The sequence below is a fragment of the Eulemur rufifrons genome, chromosome 4 (assembly GCF_041146395.1).
Source record: "Eulemur rufifrons isolate Redbay chromosome 4, OSU_ERuf_1, whole genome shotgun sequence".
Lineage (NCBI taxonomy): Eukaryota > Metazoa > Chordata > Mammalia > Primates > Lemuridae > Eulemur > Eulemur rufifrons.
Genome location: NC_090986.1, coordinates 51,701,760 through 51,719,195, shown reverse-complemented (window position 1 = coordinate 51,719,195; position 17,436 = coordinate 51,701,760). Strand labels below are relative to the sequence as shown.

At 39.2% G+C, this 17,436-nt stretch overlaps 1 non-coding gene and 1 pseudogene across 1 annotated transcript; one reads left to right on the top strand and one right to left on the bottom strand.

Moving 5' to 3' along the window:
* Nucleotides 1-2,835: 2,835 nt before the first annotated feature.
* Nucleotides 2,836-2,938, bottom strand: LOC138383069 (U6 spliceosomal RNA). Its single transcript, XR_011233523.1, has one exon. It is a non-coding gene; the product is annotated as a U6 spliceosomal RNA (small nuclear RNA).
* A 9,183-nt stretch (nt 2,939-12,121) lies between these two features.
* Nucleotides 12,122-12,719, top strand: LOC138382659 (ribonuclease P protein subunit p25-like; annotated as a pseudogene).
* The last annotated feature ends 4,717 nt before the right edge of the window (nt 12,720-17,436 follow it).

Sequence of the window (17,436 nt, the reverse complement as noted above, 5' to 3'; positions counted from 1 at the left end):
GTGACAGAGCAAGATTCTGTTTCAAAAAACAAAGCAATCAAGAAGGAAAGTTGGGCCAGGAGCGGTGGTTTTAGGAGGCCGAGACAGGATTGCTTGAGCCCAGGAGTTCGAGACCAGCCTGGGCAACATATTGAGACTTTGTCTCTACAAATAAATGAGAAAAAGCACTGTCTCTACGAAAAACAGAAAAATTAGCCAGTCGTGGTGGTGCACGCCTGTAGTCCGAGCTACTCCGGAGGCTAAGGCGGGAGGATGGCTTGAGCCCAGGAGTTGGAGGCTGCAGTGAGTTATTATGACTCCACTGCACTCCAGCCTGGGAGACAGAGCAAAGTCCGGTCTCCGGAAAAAAAATTAAATGTTTGTTACAAGGTCGTGTCATAACATCTGAGCAGCGCTGGGGGGCGGGGGGGGGGGGGGGGGGGCGGTGGCTACAGAGCCTCCTGCCTCTGTCCCTGCCCTCGCCGTGTGTCTCTGACCTGGCTGGGCGTCGAGGAGCTTGTCCTTCACGTCCTTGCCTGGCGTGGTTGCCATGGGAGCCCCGTCGTGGTGCCTCCGTGTAGTAAAGGGCGTGGACTAACCAAGGCCTCTCTTGGGTTCTCGGCAGCCCCTTCTTTTGTATGTGAACCGGGAGCCTTCGGGTTTTTAACTTTCCGCAGCATCTTTGCATGTTTCTTGTAAGCTCTTTACAGCGTAACTCCCCGAGAAGATCTAGTGCTTCTCTCCCGCTCGTGCTGGCTGGCACAGCGCCTCTGTCTCTCGACTATAGATCTTCACTGCGCGAGGGCTGTTCTCTGACGTGGGTCCGGTCGGGCCCGGACGTTCCAGGTTGGCTCCGGGCTGGGGAGGACCCTGCTGCTGGGGAGGACCCTGGCGCCCAGAGGTGCGACACTCTTCCTGTCAGAGTGCACGGTGTCAGCAGAGCCCCCAGTCGGTTCCCTATGGGCACTTCCTTCCCGTCTCTGGGTCCTTCTGAAGTTCTGGCTTTTGTTTTGTTACTCGACGATGTCTCTGACAAGGCGGGTGAGGGTCACCACAACTGCCGCCCACCTCACCCAGCCTCGGGGCTCTGCCCACGCCTCGCTGCCCACCCCAGCCTCGGCCTTCCCTGGACGTGCCTCGATGGGCCCGTTGATCCCGCACTGCACACCTCGCTCCTTCCAGCCCAGGCCTGCCCACCAGAGTCCTGTGTTAGACCGAGGCCGGCAGACACACCTGCCAGGCGCTCTCCCCACCGCCTGCGCAGTCTCTGTCACTGCCCTTTGTCCTTCTCCACTTGTGGAAACCTCCGTCCTCGCTTCCCGTTTCCTGTGCATGTCCACTCCTGAGTCACAATGCCTGCTCGCTTCAGCTGGGGTGGACCGGCCGTGTCCACACAACGCCCTTAAGGGGGCCGCCACGGAGCTCACGTGATCTCTGTGCGTGTTTGTGTCTGACTAGCTCTGACTTTTTGCAGCTGTGGGGGGGGGGTGGCGGGGCACAGAGAGAGAGAGAGAGAGAGAGAGAGAGCGCGCGCGCAGCGCCCCCTCAGGCTCCACAGTCGAAAGGAGCCGCCAGAAAGGAGGGCAGGCCCGCGACCAGGAGTGGGTGCCTCATGCCGGGCGCCCTTGTGGCAGCTTCACCCAGTCGAGGGAGAGGAAAAGGTGCCCGAGTTTCCAGGCCCAGTTTTCCGGTTAAAGAAGAGAGGGAGGAAATTTCTCCCCTCTTCCCAAGTTAAGCTTCTTACTTTTATCACGAGAAGCAGAAGTTTGCAAGTGATAGGCTTCTCAACTTTGCACCCCGGCAAGTGAAGGCGCAGAGTGAAGTCCAGCCCTGAGGTCCCGCCTGTTTGTCTCTAGCATGGTGGTTCTCAGCGTGTGTCCCTGGAAACTTGTCAGAAATGGAGACCTCCAGGACAGGAGCTGGTCCAGGGAGCGCCCCAGTACCCACGCCCAGCCTCCGCGTTTACGGCATGCTGCGCAGACTTCCATCTGTAAGTACCAGTTTTATCACTGCCTTTTGTGGGTGCTCTGTTGTAATTAGTGAGAGGAGAGTGGGTTTGTCACTGGCTCAGCAGTAGGTGTTCCTGCTGGGCTGGAAGAGGAAGAGAAGGAGGGTGGGTGCTGGGCGCGGCCCTGCAGGGCAAGACCAGGGCTCCTCGGGAATGCAGGGTTCCTCAGGGCTGTTTCTGGCCGACCTTCCCCAGGCGTCTTGCGCCCTCCTTTCCTGAAGGCCATGAGGCAGTGGAAACAGGTGCACTCAGGGATTGGGGTCACGCATCTCAAGGTTGTCTGTGGACACCGGCCAGTCCCTGGTGGGGTCGTCCGGAGATCCCAGGAGGCTCAGGTTTTCCTTTCTTTTTGTCTGGATTTAAAGCTTGGGGGAGCTTGGGTTCGTCCCAGCCCAGGTGAGACCCGGTTCTAGGCACCTTCGCCTGCCTGGTGGGTCCATGTGCGTTAGACTGAGACGGCTCACTCACCCAGGGCCCAGGTAGCCCGCGCCGACCCCTCCAGCTCTGTCAGCCTTTGGGAGGCGAGCCTGTGGGGGGCTCCCAGCGCCGCCCTTGCTGCGTCCTCCTGTCACGGTGAAGTCCAGCCCTGCACAGTGCCCTGAGGAATGTCAGCCTTACCACGACACCGGCACCAGGTTCCCAAACTCCAGAAGCTTAAAACAACAAGCATTGCTCATTTCCCGCCATTTCTGGGGTCAGGGGCCCAGGAGCTGCTGAGCAGGGTGGTCTGGCTGAGGGTCTCCAGGCGGCCAAGCGGTAAGAAGGCTCGACCAAGTAGCCGGGACTATGGGCGCCACCACCACCACGCTCGGCTAATTTTTCTATTTTTTTTTTATTTTTTTTATTTTTAAAATGTGGAATGCTTCACGAATTTGCGTGTCACCCTTGCACAGGAGCCATGCTAATTTTCTCCTTATCGTTCTGATTTTAGTATATGTGCTGCCAAAGCCAGCCTTAATTATTCTAGTTTTATAAGAGACAGGGTCTTGCTCTTGCTCAGGGCGGTCTAGAACTCCTGGCCTCAAGTGATCCTCCCGCCTTGGCCTCCCAGAGTGCCAGGATTAATAGGCGTGAGCCACCGCACCTGACCTGTTAAAAGCTCTTTTGAGGCATAATTCACACACTGTACAATTCACTTCCTTTAAAGTGTACAGTTCACTGGCTTGCAGTATATTCACATGGTTGTGTAACAATCACCACAAACAGTTTTAGGACATTTTTATCTGCACAAAGAAGCCCCGTCCCCATCAGCATCACTCCCTACCCCCTCCCCAGCCCCTGGTACCCATGAATCCACCTCCTGTCTCTGTGGATCTGCCTGTTCTGAACATTTCATATAAATGGAATAGCACACACACAAAAATTACATTTTTTCTTAAAATGGCTTAAGTTTGTTTTGGAAATCAATGGTTCTACTCCAAATAAATACGATTGGATTATATTTTGTTGTTGCATAATAAGTTAGATTGCTACATAATTCAGATTGACATTAAGGCACATCATTTTTATTGTCTATAAACTAGTGATAAAATACTATTTCATTTTAATATTAACAAGAAGTATTTAGTATTACTGTGGTAATATTTAATCTGAAAAATGTTTTCTATCAACTTCCTTTAATAAGCTATGAATAAAATATTTTTAAAGGAGGCTACAGTTACCATGAAGTATAGTGAGTGATCTTTTGACTGTACTACCATTTTATAAAGTAGCTCACTGAATTGATTAGAAAAGTTTTATTTTAAATATAGTTTTTCCAGCATACTTTGTAAATCCCTGCAAGATATTCACACATTTTTTATACCAAAGCCCTAGCTGTAGAGACCCACAAAACACGTTTTACAAAGAGGAAAGCCCATTATTTAATTAAAAGTTGTTTATAGTGTCTTCCCACAATCCCAAAGAACTGGGAAGCTTATTTCTCTGTCTTAGCCTTTCCTCTCTAGGCTTGTTGATTTATTTAGCTCTTATCACCAAGTTATCCAGGTGAGAGGAATTCTTTTCTGACAACTCCTTCTCTATCCCCAGTTACATTTTATGAATATTGTTCTGGCATCCCTCTGTTTAGCACTTTCTTGCATTCACAAGTGATAATTATGTAATGACCTATACTTTGCCTCCCTTTCTTTACCTATGTAACTGCCATTTTTACGCCTCTAGTGATACTGTAGCAAATGGTGTGGGAAGGAGGGGCAAGTAGGTGTGGCCAAGGAAAGTGAGCAATTTGAAGAAGGCAGACATGCAGGAAACAAAGTCAAAATAATTCATATAATAAAATTTATTTGCATAGGGAAAAATATCCAGAAGAAATTCAGCAAAAATTTCCCTTTTTCTGGTTATGATAGGTCATTGTAATTTTATTTATTTATTTTATATGTATTTGTCCATTCTCCTTCAAATATTATTCATGAAAAATGTATTGCATACCTAACACTTTTTAAAAAGAAATTTATTTTTAGTATAGAACTGTGCTTAAAATTGGTCTTAGTTTATTTAATAATAATTTTACAATATTAAAATTTCAAATCTGAGCAGTTGTCTACTGGAGTTTCTGATTACCCTGCTAATATATATATTTTTTTTTTTCCTTTTTAACTTTTCTTTCTCTTATTCCTGAATCACCACAAGGTCAAGCTTAAAGGAAAAGTTATGGGACAGCAGGTCGGTGACTTTGTAAATTGGAAGGAGAAAAATGAAATTAATTTACTCTGGCATGATCTAGTTTAATGAGCCTAATATAAGTATATAAGCTTGAGCTTTGACCCCACCTGTAGTCTTCCCACCTGAACCTACCGCACTCTTGAAAACACTCAAACAAGTCTTTAATTTAATCAAGAATTTATAGACTTGTGTTAGATAAAGAGATAATCAAGTTACAAGAAGTAAGGGTAACTAAATGGTTGACAATTAAATGGAAAGGCTAGAAAGCAGGACAATAAATGTATAGATGGAACTGCAGTGAAAATGAATTTTAGCTGTCTGTATTAATCCTGACATTGTTGTGCCAGCATTTGAATTGGTAGAATTCTTCATACTAAACCATTCTTACAGTATCTCATTAGAGAACATCCTGCTTCAGTTCAGGTTAGGAAAGTTAGATTAAGCACACCACTTTTGTTTTATCTTTCTTGGTGTTCTTATCACTTTAATGTAAGAAATTCTTTTATTTTTTAACTATTTCTTGTAACATTACTGTAATATCTTTCTGCTACCCTTCACATTTTAATTGCATTTCAATAAAAAGCCAAGTGTAACTAAAAAAGAAAAAGAAAACCAGATGCATCATATCTCTCCTTTTTGATCACTAGAAAGTCTAACAAAATGTTTAAAAGGAATTATTTAGCAGGCATATCAAACCTTTGCCTTCGATGTTCAAGCTTACTTTGATATGTGTATAGATCTAAAACGTCCATAAAAATCACACACAGCATATGGTTCAACTAGTTATGTTTAAATTAAGATATGTGTGCATATTTTAGATTAAAGTGAAAAATAATAAGTGAAATTTAATTACTTCATTGCCTTTAATTTTACCTGTTTATAGAACAGGTAAGAAATTAAAATGACTATCAATATGGGAATAGTAAATTCTGTGTATGTCTTCATTATAGGTATTGCAGTAAATTATGTAGTGATACAGTGTTAAGAGATAACTGATCAAATTTATTAAATATTATTTTTTTGTTTGCTTCTTATAACAGTATTAGACACTAAAAACAACTTAAAAAATTTCCAAGTCTTTTGAAACTTGAAGTCATTTTCTCCACTAAATTTGACTACCCTCATGATAATTTGGATTTCTGTAAAGTAAAATATTTAAACATATCTACGTGGAAAACTACAAGAGCAGTTTTTCTGTTTTCTTGTACTTGATAATTTGAAAATAAATCAAATTAAAACAAAAAAAAACAAAGCATGTTGGTATTTTTAAAAATTAACCAAAATAATAAACTTTCATATATGTTCTAACTGGAGCAGATGTAAGCTGAATCTGCTTCACCTCTAAATTTATAGCGATTTATAACTTTCATTTTTATGATTCACATTTCATTATTTTTCATACTTCTACTCTATTTAAAATCCTCAAAAGAATAAATTTAATTTTATATTCTTGAAGTATAAAGTGATTATTCACTTTCATTTATCATATTCATTACCAGAATTAATATGTTTAGAAAATATTTTCAAATCTAATTAGTGAATAAAACCATTTTTCCCCTAAAACTCACCTGGAAAATGTATTGCTTTATTAAATATTATCATTGATATTCTTTTTAACATATTGATCATCTTGAATTTTATATGATTGTCAGGGTTTTTTCTGTCACTGTCATTAAAGCATTCTTCTAATACTATATCTCTTTCTGTCATGAAGTGACTTGACTAAATGTCTCAATAACCATAAAATTTCCTTAATATTATAAAAATTGTAGAAGGAGCCTCTCTTGAAAGGATTTAACTTACCAATAATTTGTTATATTTAATAAAAAGCAAAATTTTTCTCAATATCAACTTGAGACAAAAAAAAAAAACCCTAAGAATATTTAAAAGGAATAATGTAACCCTATTCTCAAGAGCAAAAAGCTTACTAATATAAAAATGTTTGAGAATACTGCTTGCATTTTTCTCATTATTTTTCTAACATCTATAACTGTGCCTTCACTAAATATTTTTTTTTTAATTTTGACTCATTTTTTTTTAAATTTCAGAATATTATGCAGGTACAAACATTTTGGTTACATATAATGCCTTTGCCTCATCCGAGCCAGAGCTACAAACATGCCCATCCCCCATCTCTGCACCCATTAGTTGTGAGTTTACCCATCCTCACCACCCCGCTCCCACCCTTCTGGCACCTGATGAATATTACTTCTTTGTGAGCACCTAAATGTTGATCAGTTAGTACCAATTTGATGGCGAGTACATGTGGTGCTTGTTTTTCCATTCTTTTGATACTTAACTTCCAAGGACAGTGAAATTTTAAAGAAGCACTAAAAAGTTTGATAACCTCAGGTGTTATCTAAATGTATGAAACTTTTTGCCAAGGTTTATAAAGATAGCTACTGTTTAATAAACATTCTGTACCAAGCATTTATTAACATATTTTTCTTACATAACTGTTATGGTTTGAATGTTTGTGTCCTCCTAAAATTCATATGCTGAAACCTAATCCCCAATGTGATAACATTAAGAGGTGAGGCCTTTAGAAGGTGATCAGGTCATGAGGTCTGGGCCTTCATGAATGAAATTAGTGCCTTCATAAAAGGGGTCCCAGGGAGTCACTCTGCCCTTCCACCAAGTGAAGACAGTGCAGTGAGAAAGTGCCATCCATGAGAAAGCAGGCCTCGCCAGACGCTTAATCCGCCAGAACTTTGATGTTGGACTTCTCAGCCTCCAGAACTGTGAGAAATAAGTTTCTGTTGTTCATAAACTACCCAATCTATATTTTGTAATACAGATTACATCTCAACTTTCCCAAGATATCATATCTAGTAAATATCAAGATACCATAGCTAGTAAATATCAGGAATATCATACAAACTATTTAGCTCCCAAACTTAGTCATTTCGGCAAATTGCCTTCCTATATTATAGGAAGTTGTTGACACAATAATATGATCAGTCTCATGCTTTCTTCTTAACAAGATGCTTTTCCTCTGGGTGCTGACTGTTAATTAAAGTACATATTTTTACCCTATGACTAAGCAGATTCCTTTTAGTGGAAATATTAATCTGTTTCCCTTGTTTTTCTTTTTAAATGTCCATGGTTTTGTATATGTTTACTAGTAATTGGTTCTTTTTTTTAATTTGGGGGGAGACCTTTGCCTTTCTTCCCCCCCCTTTTTTATTATAGAGTCATCTGATTATTTGTGATCATTCCTCTCTTTATTCAGTGCTTTGGAACTATTATATAAAAAATATTTGAAAGTAGATTTCTATTGCTCTAATTGAGAGTTTACCACCATTATTTCCATTGTTCCTTTTTCAGTCTACATTTATTAAGATTACTGATAATTACTTTTTTCATTTAAAAGAGAAACAAAACAACAGTTTAATATTTAGCATTTTTTCTTAATATTTCACATTGAGGAGAATACAATTTCATTCTTGTCAAATTTGCTTAGTAGTGGGGAGGTGGGGGGTAAACCCACAACTAATGGAAGCAGAATGCACTGTATGGGGAAGGGACATGCTTATAGCCCTGGCTTGGGTGGGGCAAACGCATTACATGTAACCAAAATGTTTGTACCCCCATAATATCCTGAATAAAAAAAAAATTTGCTTAGTAATGTATAGCAATTTAAGTATAGACAGAGGAATTAGATTATAAGAAACAAAATATTTTAAAATATAATAATTTTAAATGTTTGTTATTATATTTATTTTACTCATCAGAACAGAAGACTTTGGTAATGTAATTGAAATACTCTGACTTCAAATAACTAAAATATCCCAAAAAGGATATTAGTGCTGTTTAAACTTTTAAAATAATCTTGTTGATGATTCAAGCACTGGCCTTTATTATTTACACTAGTATATAATTAAAGATTTATACTTTTGTTCATAGCTTGAGTCTTGGCTCCAGGGCAAAACAACTATTATGTACAGTTTTTATGTAATCATATTTTGTCACCATATTGATTCTCTCACCAATATCAAATAATCACCAACAAATTTCAAATGGAACAGGCATTAAAAGAATTTCTCCATTCCTTAGACTAGGAGTCAGCAACCTTTTACTGTAAAGGGCTAGATATAAAATAATGTAGACTTTGTAGCCAGGGGAGTCTCTGGTCTGAATATCTTTGCCATTGTAATATGAAAGTAGCTTTAAATAACACATGAAAGAATGAGCGAGGTTGTGTTCCAATAAAACTTTGTTTATGGACAATACAATTTTCATTTTAAAGAAATTTTATGTATCATGAATATTATTTTCATTTTTGAAAAAAAATGTAAAAAACTCTCTGTTCTTGGACCATACAAAATCAGACATACTGAGTCTAATTTGGTCATGGGCCATGGTTTCTTGCCTTAGATAAATATAAAAAATGATAAGTTTTCCTTCTCTCCAAATAAAAATAGGATATTTCTTGAGCATTTTATTGCATAAAAAATAATCATGAAATATTAGAATTAAAGACATTTGGACTAAAAAATATTCAGATCATTGAGCACATTTTATCCCAGTTCAGAATATTAAGATACAAAATTGGAAGTATTTTAAATTAAGAATTTCTATTCCCCAACAGTACTAAACTTTTTTCTTAAGAGAAACTAAACTATTCTCAGTAAACTCTCTGTTGAAATAGGCTTCAATTTAATCTGACTCATTTTTTTTCATGTAAGTGAAATGGATTATTCTTCAGCTTTCACCATTTATGGCTAATTGCCATTTGATGTTCAGATCTTTTGTACTGTTTCTTAGAATCCATTCTATTTTAAATGTTATAAGACATCAGAATATCTTATTATATAAGTTTCATGTAAGTCAGCTTTTGAAGAATAATGGTGGTTTCATACTTGACTCTCACTTCAATAATTTCTTTTAGTACATTAACTTCTATTTGCTCTCTCCCAGTTAGGCTTAATCATAAGACCATTTATTTGAAGATGACTTTTTGTTCAGTTTTGAATTCCAACTAATAAAAGGTATATTTTACTTTTTAAAATTCTCCTTAATAGTTTAAGTACTTTGAGAAACAGAAAAGAATATATTAGTTTAAGAATTAACACAAGATGTAAGGAATAGATGTCATTTTGATTTCATAAATTATCCATTTATTCATAAAGATGCCACTCTCAGCCTTATTAGCTGGCTGCAAATTAGACAAATTGCAGGGTGTTCTAGTGCCCTTCTAGACATCTGACTTTGCATCATTATGCTTTGGAGAATTTCAAGTTATTAACCAGTTTATATCTAATTATAACAAAACATGTGCAATTCCCTATCTGAACTTACTATCAATATTGTTAATAGAGCTGTTACTTCATACTTCACTAAGTGGGGAATTTCTCATATACAGAGGATGAACTTCTGTTTATTTCTACACAATGGCTTAAATTTTCCTTTTCTTAAAAAAAAAACAAAACTGTAGAATCAATCAATAAAATCTCTTCTACTTTAGCTTAGCAGACTGAAAATTACTGTATGGCAAAATTCTAAAATCTGCTTCTAAAAAATAATACAAAAATAAGACGTTTTTTCCTCATCTTGGCTATTGTAGTTCAGGAGTTTCAGTAGTTACTTTTTCTAAATTTGTTCAAAAGTATTTTCTCTAATCTATTAATAACAACAGTCCTCTGATTTTAGAAAGGAAGAGAGACTTATGATAAGTCTCAAATGTTTAAAAGTCAATACTTATAGGAGTCACAGTCTACCCTTATTTTTGTACTGGTTTTGTTGTTCTATGCCATTACATTACCAAGTTTATCACATCTTAGAGGGCTGTCCTGAATTTTCTCTATGTATGCATTTTTTTTTTTTTTTTTTTTTTTTGAGACAGAGTCTCACTCTGTTGCCCAGGCTAGAGTGAGTGCCGTGGCATCAGCCTAGCTCACAGCAACCTCAAACTCCTGAGCTCAAGCGATCCTCCTGTCTCAGCCTCCCGAGTAGCTGGGACTACAGGCATGCACCACCATGCCCGGCTAATTTTTTCTATATATATTTTTAGCTGTCCATATAATTTCTTTCTATTTTTGGTAGAGATGGGGTCTCACTCTTGCTCAGGCTGGTCTCGAACTCCTGAGCTCAAACGATCCGCCCACCTCGGCCTCCCAGAGTGCTAGGATTACAGGCGTGAGCCACCGCGCCCGGCCTATGTATGCATTTTGGAAAAAAAAATATTTTTTTCAAAAAGTGTTCAGAGAAAGTTCAGAAAAATAATGTAGAGAATAATATTGTTTTAGTATTTATTCCTTACCTCCTAAGTTTAACATTTAAAAGTAAATAGAAATATCAGAGATATAAGAAAAACACGCTTTTTCCACAAAACATTGAACTAAATTATGAAAGAGTTCGCTTGTAAGATGATCTTGCACATAGATGTAGTCAATATAGCAACTGTGGAGTAATTTTGGAGAATGTCAAAAAGCCGGTTCATTTCAAAGAATATTTACCTGATGTGTTATTTTCACTTGACTTGCAGAACAAATGGTATCTGGTCACTCTTTCTTTTTGCCCTTTACTTGTTCCTTCTCTTTAGGTTGGAGTGCCCAAAACTCAGCCCATAGACCTTTTTATTTTATATGTGTTTCCCAGTGATCTTATCCAATCTCTGGGCTATAAATACCATCTGTATGCCAAAGATGTCCATCATTATATATTTAACCCCAAAACTTCTCCTAATCATAGTCTTTAAGTTATATCCAACTTGTTTCTTGATATCTCTACTTGACTGAAGAACTTGAGTTCTCAAATTGTACAAGATGAACTACTGATCTCCCCCTCCTCAAACATATTCCAACCACAGCCTTCCTCATCTCAGATGATGGCAACTCTGTCTTTTAGTATGTTCAGGCCAAAAATATTAAAGCTGTACCTTTTTCTTCATATCACAACTTATGTACACTCTATCAAGACATCAAAATAACACTGCATAAAAAATATTTTCATAATCAGAGCACTCCCTGAGCCCCCCACCTGCATCACCAGCATCCTGGTTCAAAATCCCATTACCTTTACCTGGATTAAAGCAATAGCCCAATAGATTTTTTTAATGCATCTCTCTGCTAACACACTTGTAATTTTAAATCCTTTTTTAAACATAGATGATGGAGAAAACTTTTAAAATGTAGATCATATTCATTTTCTTCTCAAACTTCTTCATTCCTTAGCAGTTCACACAGTGTAAAGCTAAAGTTATTGCAAAGTCCTGCAAGACTCAACACACTCTAACTAAACCTCAGACACGAAACTATAAGAATTCTAAAAGAAAATGTTGAGGCATGGAGTCCAGCAGTGCCCACTCCAGAGAAGTGGGGCAGAGATCGCCATCCCAGCTGGCCCGCCAATGTCCCTGCGGCTCCCCCACCCTTACCCCTGTTGGCCCTTGCAGGGCGCAACTAGCCACCATGCAGCCCAGGGCTGAGGCGGCCCCATGGCAAAAGCCAGCCCTCCCCGCCACACGGGCTCATGGAGAACTTCCGTAAGATGTACTCTGAGGAGGCACCGGTAGGGGACAGGGCCCAGGCCGACGGCCCGGGCTCCGGCCCTTTCGCCTACCTGGCTCTGGCGCCGTGCACATGCGGGTCAAGGAGGGTGACAAGATCCGGAACCTGATGGCCTTCCCCACAGCCATTTTGGCGCAGCCAGCCACTCACACTGTCATCCTCAGCAGCTGTGGCCACGCCACCACCAAAACAGTCACATGCCCCGAGATACTCTAGCGCTGCCTAGTGGGCCTGCACCAGGTCACGCGGCTGCGCTACCAGAGCGCACAGGTGAGCGGAGCCTCCCGCCTGGGTCCACGCCAGGTCAGACGCCTGAAGAGCTGGCTGCCAGTCTAAGTGTGCTTAAGAACGTGCCCGGTCTCGCCATCCTTCTTTCCAAGGACACACTGGATCCACCACAACGTGGCTATTATCCCCTAAACCCCCATCCTCATCTCTCATCCCCGTGGTGAACCGGACCAAAGTCCAGGAGGAGCCTAGGGGAACCTGGAGCTGGAGAAGGCTCTGTGAAGTGGTCGCAGCCTGAGCCAGGGACTGTGGACGAGGACTGGACGGCCTGAGAACCCCATACTCCAGTCCTGAGGGTCATCTAGACTGGCAAGGTCTTACTCCCAGCACCTCCACCTTCAGACTCACCTTCAGCCTTTCATGCGTCTGTCCTCTGGCCCCCACTACCTGGACACAGTGCCTCAAACAGGTAGCATGAACCCCAAGGTGACAGGAGAAGGACCCCAGGAGAGGTAGTAGAGGATCCCCGGCGACGCCAGGGAAGCTTAGTGAGATGGTGGCTCCTACGGCTGTGTTGCCTGAAGACGTGGAAATCCAACTTCACCTTTTCTGGGACATACTGGGACCTTCTTTAGGAAGGGGAAGGTGGGCAGCCGGGCTCTTTGAACCTTGTTTGGGACCCTCAAGGGTTAAAGGCACCCACCCTCCCCTAACTCGGCCTGGATCATGAAGGGGACCTGGATCGTGGAAGTCAGGGAGAGCTCTTCGAATCACCCCCACTATTGAGAGAGGAGGGCAGGGGGTGAGAAACTGCTGAGGGTAAGCGAGTCTGAGATGCGGGGGCTCTATTCTGCTCCCAACCCTAGGACAGTTTCCTTTCTAGTTTTCCTTCCTCTGCCTCTGAGGAGCATCCTGAGATTGCGATCACAGAGGCATCTCCCTTGTTATGCTGTCCCAGAGGGAGAGACCCAGACAGAATTCACCATGCCTCCTCCCCGGAGCCCCACAGCTGGAGTCTTGCTTCCAATAAAACAAACACAAAAATGAAAAAAAAAAGAAGAAGAAAGAAAAGAAACTATTGGAAAAACTCTGTTTACAGACATTGAAAGGGAAAGAATTTATGAAGAAGACCCCAAAGGCAATCACAGCAATAACAAAAATAAATAAATGGGACCTGATGAAATTAAAAAAGCTTTTGTACAGCCAAAGAAACTGTCACCAGAGCAAACAGACAACCTACAGAACGGGAGGAAATTTTCGCATGCTACACATCTGATAAAGGGCTGATAACTAGAATCTATTTAGAACTGAGGAAAATCAGCAAGAAAAGAATCAAACAACCCTATTAAAAAGTGGGCAAAGGACATGAACAGAAACTTTTCAAAAGAGGACAGAACAATGGCCAACAAACATGAAAAAATTCTCAGCATCTCTAATCATCAGAGAAATGCAAATCAAAACCACAATGAGATATCACCTAACTCCAGGAAGAATGGCCTTTATCAAAAAGTACCAAAACAATAAATGTTGGCATGGATGCAGAGAGATAGGAACACTCATACACTGCTGGTGGGACTGCAAACTAGTGCAACCTCTGTGGAAAGCAAAATGGAGATACCTTAAAGAGATACAAGTAGATCTATCATTTGATACAGCAATCCCATTACTGGGCATCTACCCAAAAGAACAAAAGACATTCTATAAAAAAGATATGTACACTCAAATGTTTATAGCAGCACAATTCATAATTGCAAAGATGTGGAAACAACCCAAGTGCCCATCAATACATGGGTGGATTAATAAAATATGGTATATGTATACCATGAAATACTACTTAGCTATAAGAAACAATGGTGATACAACACCTCTTGTATTTTCCTGGATAGAGCTGGAACCCATTCTACTAAGTGAAGTATCCCAAGAATGGAAAAATAAGCACCACATGTACTCACCAACAAATTGGTATTTGTCTATATCTGTTTTTGGTTTTAATTTTTGTCACATATGATCATGGACGTGTCTCTCAAGCGTGAATACCATTGGCTCTAAATTTTGATGTGCAAAGATTTAGAATTCTAGTCTGGGTTTTTAAAGAAATGATAATCTGAGCTAACAAAGTGGCTGCAGAAAAGAAGCAGCAGATGTAGAAGAAAGAGAGTTTAATGACGGATTAGGTGTGAGGAGAAAATTATAAGGGAAACTCAGGGTTGACTTAAAGGTTTTGAGCCTGAGTGATAGGACTTCCATAGATGGAAGGAGATAACACAATAGAAAGAATTGGTTTGGGGAGAAAAATTATGAATTTATTTTAGACATACTAAATTTAATATAACTTTGAAAAATCTAAATTAAATGCTTTTCCAATAGTTAGGATATCGGGAATATGTTTATATATGGAAATGATAATATAGAACCCACAGATGTGATACTTTCTAGTCAATAGGTCCAGAAGGAAATAAAAAAAAAAATTAAGACAGAATAACAGCCAATGCCTTCAATTAAAAATAGAAAAGGGATGTAAACATAAACATATTAGCCAGATGTCTAAAAGGAGAACAAGAAAGTGTAATCCCAGTCACTGAAAGTGGAAAAGATTTAAAAGGAAAGGGGAAGGTCAAAAGTGTCAAATGATGTTTAGATTCATAAAGGTGATAGCTAAGATCATTGAGTTTGTTGATCTGTTATTCATTGCTGACTTTTAGGAACACAGTCAACACAATTTTTGAGAATTATAAATTTTCAAGGTTAAAGAATTGATTAGTTATTGATTATGTTGGGATTAGCTGAGAATATAGGTATAACTAATATTTTAAAATTTAAGGAATGCATATTGAGAATCTCCTTACTGATATAAGTAAGGTTAAATATCAAATGTCCCAAAAGAGAAAGTGGATAATCTCTCTCTGTGTCTCTCTGTCACATGCTCGCTCTATGCACACACATACACACACATATACACATACACACATACATATATATATATATATATATACAGTAATGCATTGCATGATAATGCTTTAGTCAACAATGGACCGCATATATGACCATGGTCCCATAAGATTTTAATACCATATTTTTACTGTCCCTTTTCTATGTTTCAATGTGTTTAGATACACAAATACTTACCATTGTGTTACAATTACCTATAGTATTCAGTACAGTAACACGTTGTACAGGTTTGTAGCCTAGGAGCAATAGGCTACACTATATAGCCTATGTGTATAGCAGGTTATACCATCTAGATTTAAGTACAACTTGTCATGTTTGCCGGATGACAAAATTGCCTAATGATGCATTTTTCAGAACATATCCCTGTCATTAAGTGACTCTTGACTTTGTGTGTGTGTATGAAGCCATTTTTCAAAGAACAAATTTATATTGAGGTACCCAGCCATGTAAACTGCTTTTGTTATTATTTAATAATATATTAACAATGGCTGGATACTTTCCGGCCAGCCCTCGAATATCTCGAATATATACAGGCAGTCCTCAGGTTACGGACGACTTGATGTTTGGCATTCCATAATTATAAATGGGCTCCCAAGTCTCCCCGTAAAGATAATTTATAATTAAATAATTAAATTAATAATTTTGGAGCTAGTTTCTTCTGCTAGTATAAACAAACTTGCCAGGAGTGGGGAATCTGCAGCCTTCTGACTTCAAGATTATTTTTTAAGCACCAAAGGAGGCAAGAAAAGCTTCATCTTTCTCTGCTGCATTCTTTTTAATAAAAGGATTTGTTCTGTAAAATTTGGATTCAGTCAAAAGGCCACACTTAAGGACCTAGAAAGCCACATGTGGCCTTAAGGCCACACAGGTTTCCCACCCCTGGCAGTGCAGCATCTTCACACTAGTGGCTAGTCTCGTTGCTTATACAGTCACTTGTGCACAGTATCACTTTGATCTTAACTTTTTCATTTGATTTTGGGAGTCTGTGTTTACCCTTCATGCCTTCAAAGTGAAAGTCCACTGAAAATCTAGGTGAGCCTGCAGCGAAGAGAAAGGTGATTATAATGAAAACAAAAGCAAAAATAATTAAGTGCTTGGAGAAAGGCCAGATGTCATCATTCATTGGAAAAGTATTAGGCTTTAGTCACTTGACTATTGGAACAATTATAAAGGATAAAGTGGGAATAATGGAACATATGAAAAGCAGTACTCCAATGAAAGCAGCAAGTATTAAAAAGGGTGCAGTGGATTAATTATTGAAATGGAAAAGTTATTGATTTGGTTACAAGATCAAAATAAGTGTAACATTCCTATTAGCCTAGTGTTTATACGTTAGGTTAGTGTTAACCTTCAATATTCATTTTTCAAATTTCTCCTATCTCCAATCTAAACTTTTTGTATGAGTTTGTTTTTATTTTCTGTTTGTTTGAACTAAAAGAAAGCACAATAGTTTTTACAACTTATTACAGTAGGAGTGTTAATATTATTATTATAGTATTACACCACATTATTATTACCACATATGAGCCATTATTGTTGTTGTTGTTATTATTATTACTACTGTATATGTGCTGTTAATCAGGGATCCAAGTTACACACAAATCCAACCTAAAGATATTCCCAGGAATGTATCTCATCTGTAACCCGGGGACTGCCTATATATACACACATATAGTACTGTTTAACTGTGATGATATGTGATAATACAGACCATGGGCATGGACAGCAAACTTTACCTTTAGAGGGAAAAATAATAAAATTTTAAGCTTTGTAGGCATCTGGGGTTTTTGTTTTGTTGGTTTGGTTTGATTGGTTTTCAAATTCTTTTAAAATGTAAAAGCCATTCTAGTTCATAGGCTATAGTTTGACAACTCCTGGTTTAAACTATTAACTTGGAAAATGGCCAAGTAAAAACATGATAATATTAGTATGTTATGCATACTGTAACACTGTTTTTAAAATTTGCATGTGTGTTCGTGTTTGTCTGTTTGTAGGTATGTATGTGCATGTTCATTTGTTGCTTGGAAGATTAAAACTCTGTGTTATGATAGCAGTGAGTTTTACATCAATATTTATACTTTTATTCTGTTGTCCCCAAAT